The 7,003-nt window shown below is 49.2% G+C and overlaps 1 pseudogene; it reads left to right on the plus strand.

Annotated features, from left to right (window-relative positions):
• Nucleotides 1-338: 338 nt before the first annotated feature.
• LOC106144222 overlaps nucleotides 339-7,003 on the plus strand; it is a 49,493-nt pseudogene continuing 42,828 nt past the window's right edge.

The following is a 7,003-nucleotide window of genomic DNA, read 5'->3' on the forward strand; positions in this document are numbered from 1 at the left end:
ACAATGGGGATGTTCTATCGGGAACTCACCAAGGCCAGCTGGCCTGGGTCTGAAAAAGCATGGGATAAAACCGGACTCGCTGAACATAGCGGACAATGAGGACTACTGAGAACTCAAGAACAATGGCAATGGGTTTTTGATCCTACTGCACGTACTGGCTTTGGGAAGCCTAGACAGTTTGGATGCTCACCAACAACACTTTCTAACCAGGCACTTTCAGTCGCATTGGCTTAACGAGTTTCATGCAGCCTGGCTATAATAAATACAAAACACACTCCTCTGACATACGGCGTCTGGACACAACAGCCTCACACTCAACACAGCATCCTCTAGCCAGCATGCGGCCTGCAGAAGGAGGCCAGGATGTGCTGGTCTTGCTCCACAAGCTCTGGGTGTTCTGCCCCAGGGTAAGGAGCAGGCTCAGCCTGAGGGGCCATTTGAAAGGTAAGCCATAGTGCCCAGCTACCCAGGGAAGGACCAAAGGAGCCCTGGACATTCCATCGAGTGCTGAAGCAGGACATCTGGGGACTGTTTTACCTTTTATTAAATCAAATCAATGCACAATGATTACAGGACAGAAGGAGGGATCTGGGTCATGTCTCCAGCTGCTTGGCCTTCCTGCCCCGGAACCAGCTCTCCACTGCTGCATCGTAAGCTCTTTCCCAAAGGGAACTCCAACCCATAGCTCTGCTGGTTCCCACAGCATCCCAGAAAGAGCACATGCGACCCTTGGTCCTCAGTTCCTATCCAGTCACGTACCCAGAGAAGACCATGCCCACAGGACTTAGTCACCACCACATCATTGACTTATTGGAACGAATTCCCACAACAAAGTGGAAATTTTGTGTGCTCACTGATGGTTCACTACAAGGTTAATACATCACTATGGGGGCTCATCCATCCCTACACAGGATCATATGCCACTATACAAGGTCAGATGCTACTACACAGAGTCATGTTCACGCCTATGTTGGTGTGTCATCTCCGTGGCAGGCCCGTGGTGATGACAGAGCTGTCCACATGGGCACATGCATTGATAAATACACGTGTCTATGGCGTGTACAGACACCCAGATAGAGAGGTTTGCAGCTGAGGGATTTGTCTAAGGGTACTTGATTGAAGCTGTGTGCATAGCCAGACCCCACCATAGCCTCCTCCTTACTGTCTCCACCTCTTAGTTGCTTCTGCTCACGGGTAATCTCACTTCGAATTTTCTCTGTGCATATACACCTGACTTAGTGTTTTTGTATAAAATCTAGGAGTCACGAGTGCAAAGTAACTGAGCTTCGTTCTTGTTGAGAACCTGTTGACCCCATAGCTTTGGCTACTACGAGGTAGTGATAGAGCCAGCGTTGAAGTACAGATAGATAACTCTGAAATATGCTAACTCAGAGTCCTGCAAGTAAGTACCAGGGGGTGGTGCAGCTGGTCACATGATCTATTAAACAATCCTTCTGTAGAGAGAGCTCTGGGAAAGCCAGAGCAACCCAGGAAGCCCCGAGTCCTGGTTGCCCATGCCATGCTGGCCAGATCCTGAGTTCCAAAGAGCAGGTGTCCAGAGAGAGGAAGGAGCAGGTGCCTCAGGGTGGCTGCAGGGGCTGCAGCACCACCTGCCAGAGGCCTTATTGTGCTTATTTGTGCATAGTGAACTGAGCCCTTCAACTAATCGTCAGTTCTGCTTGGACGAGATCCACATACGGCCCAGAGCTGACTGTTGAAAGCCAAGCTCCAGCAGACAACAAAATCCCAGCTTAAAGACCATCTGTTATAAAGGCAGGGCTGGCTGCTGACCTGAGGGAAACCTGTCCTCCTCACACAGATGTTTACAGCCAGCTTCTGGGAAGGCGGGAACAGGAGGGCGGCTCTGCCCTTCCTGTCTGAAGGTTCACAGCCAGTTACATGCTAGACAGGTGTCACTCTTACACTGCGGCCCACACCTCAATCTTTTTTCCCCATGTGGACCAGGGTCTCAGACCAAGAGGAGCCCTGCACCATGTCCTCTGGAGGTGAGGCCGTGTGGGTGAGGTCCGGTGGGTGAGGCCGCATGGGCTTTAACAACTTTTGAGTGGTCTGGTTAGATTGAAAGCAGAAGACAGACATTGGGGACAAGTGGACAGTCTGAAGTCACTCTGGACTTCCTATTAAAAACTCCTTTCATGGACAAAGAGCTTGAACCCGATACTCACAAGCTCCAGACGGCTTTCCGGGGGACTTTGGGGAAGCGTTTGTGCCTTTGGCATTACTTGCAGGGCAGGATAAACACAGCCACGGGCAAAATCTGCAGCTAAGGTTCCTAGGAAACAGTGTTTTCTGGTGGGATCTGGGGACCCGCAGATGTCTCTGCCTACACAGACAGTGAAATACCACGCTGACTTTAGCATTACAGGTACTTCGGGGGGCTGACCTCTCACTTCCTGTTGTAATCTGTCTTCTCCCCCGGCGAGGCTTAAACACACCCCTCAATATCAGAGTGCAGGTCCCAGGCTGTGGCTGTCTAAATTCCAGCCACTAAGCTCCGTGCAGGTGTGTGGAGGATGCCCACCTGCCTTCCAGCAAAGGGTCCCAGAGTGTAAATGATCAGGTGTGGGAGAAGCTACAGCTCAAGTTCAGCTGACTTAAAATGAAGAGAAATGGGGGGGTGAGAATGGCTGGGAAGGGAGCCCCATTAGTGGAAGGGGCATAAAGGATAATAGGGGTGCATACAGGAAAATGCATCCTGCCCCTGACAGTATGGTCAAACACAAAAACATCACAATCAAAGTAATTCCCTGGTTTATCTTTCCTGTTTTCAAGATAAAATATTCTGACTAAAGCAAGTTAAGGGAAACGGGGTTTACTTTACCTTACAGTTCAAAGGCAACCAAAGAACCACCCCAGAGCCCACTCTTGGTCAATTCTGATGTCACGGGATGGTGCCGGAGGGTCCAGGCCAGAGAGAGCAGAAATAGGCCCAGGGTTTTTTTTTTTAAAGCCAAGTTCTGCCTTAGTGTTTTTCCATAGTTGTTTTGAGCAGGTGCTGGGACCATGTGAACATCTGTGACTTGCTGGAAATGGAAATATCAGGAACACGGTTCTGAGTAGAGAGACATAAAAGGCAGGTGAGATGAACCTGCTGCCTGGCTCCTAAGGCATAAACTGTGCTTTAGAGAATCCAACCCAGGACTGGAGAGAAGGCTCAGTGCTCGGTTGAGCGTGCTCGGGACATTAGAAGAGAACTGGAGCTCAGTTCCCAGCACTCCTGTCTGGTGGCTCACAGCTCCTTCCACTCCAGATTAGCCCAGGGACTCTGACGCCTTCTTCTGGTCTTTTCAGGCACTCACAAGCACATGCATACACAACACAACACACACACACACACACACACACACACACACTGACATGGTTAAAATGAAATGCGTCTTTGAAAATGAAAGTACCCAGTGTAAGATGGTTGCTCTTTGCCTCAGAACTTTGGCCTCCACCTCTTGAAAATTCTCCCTGTTTGTTGCCCATACTAAAGAAGGGCATAACACCTGTCAGCCACACAAGCAAATGGCTGTGCCCTCCATGGCCATTTCCTCTGCAACCCCTGAGGGTCACAGAACCAGAGAGGCTGAATTCAACTCTGCATACCCAGATCTTGCCCTCATTAGATCCCAGTGAGTGAGACTGAATACACACCTAGGTGTCGATCACTTCAAAACCTTTACAAGTCCAGGAGAGCAGTGAAGACCCTTTGTGTCTAACTAGGATGCACCGGGTGTTTGCACAGGAGCCCAAGGGCCTCACCATGCAGGACCTGGATGGCTTCAGCTCCCACCACACAGCCAAACAAAGGCTTTGGTCACTCCTCATCTCCCTGTTTCTGGAAATAAGAGTCATCAACCCAAGGAATCAAAGTTGTTCTGGAACTTTGGTGACTTGTGTACAGGATGTGCATGAAGTAGCAGCACACCTGTTCTGTGGGACACAAGCGACAGAACCTGATTAATTCTGCCAGGCTCCTGGGCAATGAGACACACCCGAACAGCCGCAGGGCTTAGGGTGACCAGCTCTCCCCAAAGAAAGACTGCACTGATGAAAGCATCAATAGGCAAAGATACAAATACGAACAGAGGTGTTTGTGTGTACATGTATGACTGTGTATGGTGGGCACATGTGTGTTTGCGTGTGCATTTGTTTATATTTACAAACGTGTAGCTAAGTAGACTCTTGTAGAGGAGAAATTTCCAGAAATGTTTGACATTTTTGGAGAAGATCAAGTGGACCTTGGTGAAGCACAATTAATAAAAGCTCAGGGTCAGAAACTGGGGTTCAACATGAAGATCTGATGATAGGTGACCTCCTTCAGCCAATGACCTTTGAAAGACTGGACCAGATTGGACATGGCCTTGGGTACCAAAAAGGTATGCACCCACTCAATCTCTCCTCTCTCACCACAATGCTGGATTTGGTTCCTGCTCCCCATTTGTGCAGAGGACTGTGACCTGTGAGTCCCCCTTCACTAAAGAACCCCTTATTATACTTAATCCTGAGTAAGTGTGGGATTTATTTATTCGCATTCTCCTTCTATCTGAAAAGCAAAACAGCCAGGGACTGGCTCTCACCTTGACCTCAGACTGAAATGGCTATCCCCTCTCTAGGAATCTCAGAATGAGACTGTGTGTTGAGAGCTCCCATTTTATAATCCTCTCTAGGGCTGGGGTTAAAGGCGTGCACCATTGTGATTAAAGGCATGTACCACCCAGTTTCTATGGCAAGAAGTGTGGCTACTGGGATTAAAGGTGTGTGTTACCATTACCTGGTCTGTAAGGCTGACTAGTGGGGCCCTTTTTCTCTCAGATATTCAGGCAGGCTTTATATATTAAAATACAATTAAAATGCTACTACACCTTGGTTGTGGAATTTCTTCTTAAATCCTCATTATGGATGCTGGAAATAAGGTGGACTCACCAAGCTCCTCCAAGTTCCCTGAGATCAGAGGGTTAAAGAAACAGGCCCAACTGCCAGCAAGCACAAGCCACCACCAGGGTGAGCATCAGGTGGGAGGGAGACCCTGGAAAAGAGACAGGGGCTTCCACCAGGCTGTCCCCCATGGTGCTCCCCCTGTGCACTCATCCCTAGACAGCAGTCCTGAGCGCACACTGACTGATGGGTGTTCCTTGAAGTAATGTGACTGACCGTGCTAGATGAAATGAAACACATGACACAAGCCCATGGGGACTCTACTGTAGGAACATCACGGCCCCAAGAAGTCCTGTACAGCAATCTTACCAGGCTGTTTGCTGTGGTGAGCGCTTCCTAACCGTCTGTAGGAAATGCAGATTTGATCCTATAACTGGGGACTGATGAGGTGTGTAAGGCAGAATGCTGCCCAATGGTGTGCTGGGGTCCTCGGTGAATCTGGGATCTCCCTGGGCAGGTTTTGAAGCCACCATCCACAGGACCATTCAAGGGCTAGTCTCCAGCCGCACTGCAGGGGAAGACACAGTTCAGACCCTGGGATTCCGTGACCATGCAGACCTGTCGGTAAGCACAATCACCCTGCCATGGCTCCTCCTCTCCCAGACAGTGTGCTGTGGTCAGGTAGCACACACTGAGGCTGTCAGCACTTCAGCTGAGGCCTGGAGACGGGCCTCTCCTGGGTACAGCTACAGCTCCTTCCACCGGACGGTGTCATGGTTAGAAATTCAGCTTCTCTCCACAGACGTAAAAATGGCATCCTACAGGGTGCTGGGATGTAGGGTGGCCATCCGTTCCTTTCAGGCTAATGGGGTCTGTAAGGGAAGAGATGCCTCCCTCCCTCCCTTCCTCCCTCCCTCCCTCCCTCCCTCCCTCAAATTCCTAAGTTCCCAGGAGACTTCAGCTCTGGCTCTTGAGGTCAAGGTCACAAAACATTCGACTGTGAGTTTCTCAAAAGACATCTTAGAAGCAGCACAGAGAGCTCCAACAGTGAGCAGAAGTGACCGTGGACAGAGCAAAAGGGGAGAGCTCATTGCGGGGAGGCCTCCTTTCTGCATGGCTGTGGCCTGGGAAGGGGCTTGATGCCACAGGTCATTCAGGAAATGGAAGTTCAAACAGCACAGTGCCCCTCCCCAATGTCTGGTGGGCTGAGGTAGAAAAGACACATCACTGAGCATTGTCAGGGGTTTGTATCATTATGGGAGAGGGGAAGGGACAGGGCTGGACTAGAAAACAGGACAACTACTTTAGAAATGGGTGGCACTTCCCAGGGGCTCTTCAAATGCTCTATAACTGAGTGAGTCCAAGTTCTCTACACATAGGCAAACATACACATAGGCCACATGTACACACATGTGAACATGTACACAGACTATATAACATACATATATGTACACAGACTACAGGCAAACACACACATCCACACAGACCACACACAGGCATGCACACATGGACACATTTATCTAGACTGATACATACACCTGTATACATGTTCACAGACCACATACAAAATATACACATATACATTTGTGCACAGAAACACATGCACACACATACACAGACCACACATGTGAACATGTACACATACCATACACAAACATACATATATGTATACAGAGCACACACAAACATACACACATTATATACAGAGCACACACAAACATACACACATGTATACATACCACACGTGCTCATACACACATATTTGCACATATATACAACACATGCACATAGATATACACATGAATGCACATGTACTCACAGGCACATGCACACACTTCCCATGGGTAGCTTCTGGGGTCAGATCTCCACTGCCATCAGGTGGGTGACAAAGCTCACAGCTTCTTCTTCAGCAAAGGAAGGGTGACTCCCATGAGGTCTTGTGTGAGGATGAAGAAGTAACAGCCAGGACAAGGCCTGGAGCTCAGTGACCACTGGCCTAATGGCTGCTGTTATTGCTGGAGCATCTCTAAATATGCATGTGAGTATCAGTGTGTGTTGATGTGCATGTGTGTGTTCAGCTGCACTCATCTGTCCTGTGTGTGTGTGTGTGTGTGTGTGT

Source organism: Microtus ochrogaster, linkage group LG8, assembly GCF_000317375.1.
Source record: "Microtus ochrogaster isolate Prairie Vole_2 linkage group LG8, MicOch1.0, whole genome shotgun sequence".
In the NCBI taxonomy this organism is placed as follows: Eukaryota; Metazoa; Chordata; class Mammalia; order Rodentia; family Cricetidae; genus Microtus; species Microtus ochrogaster.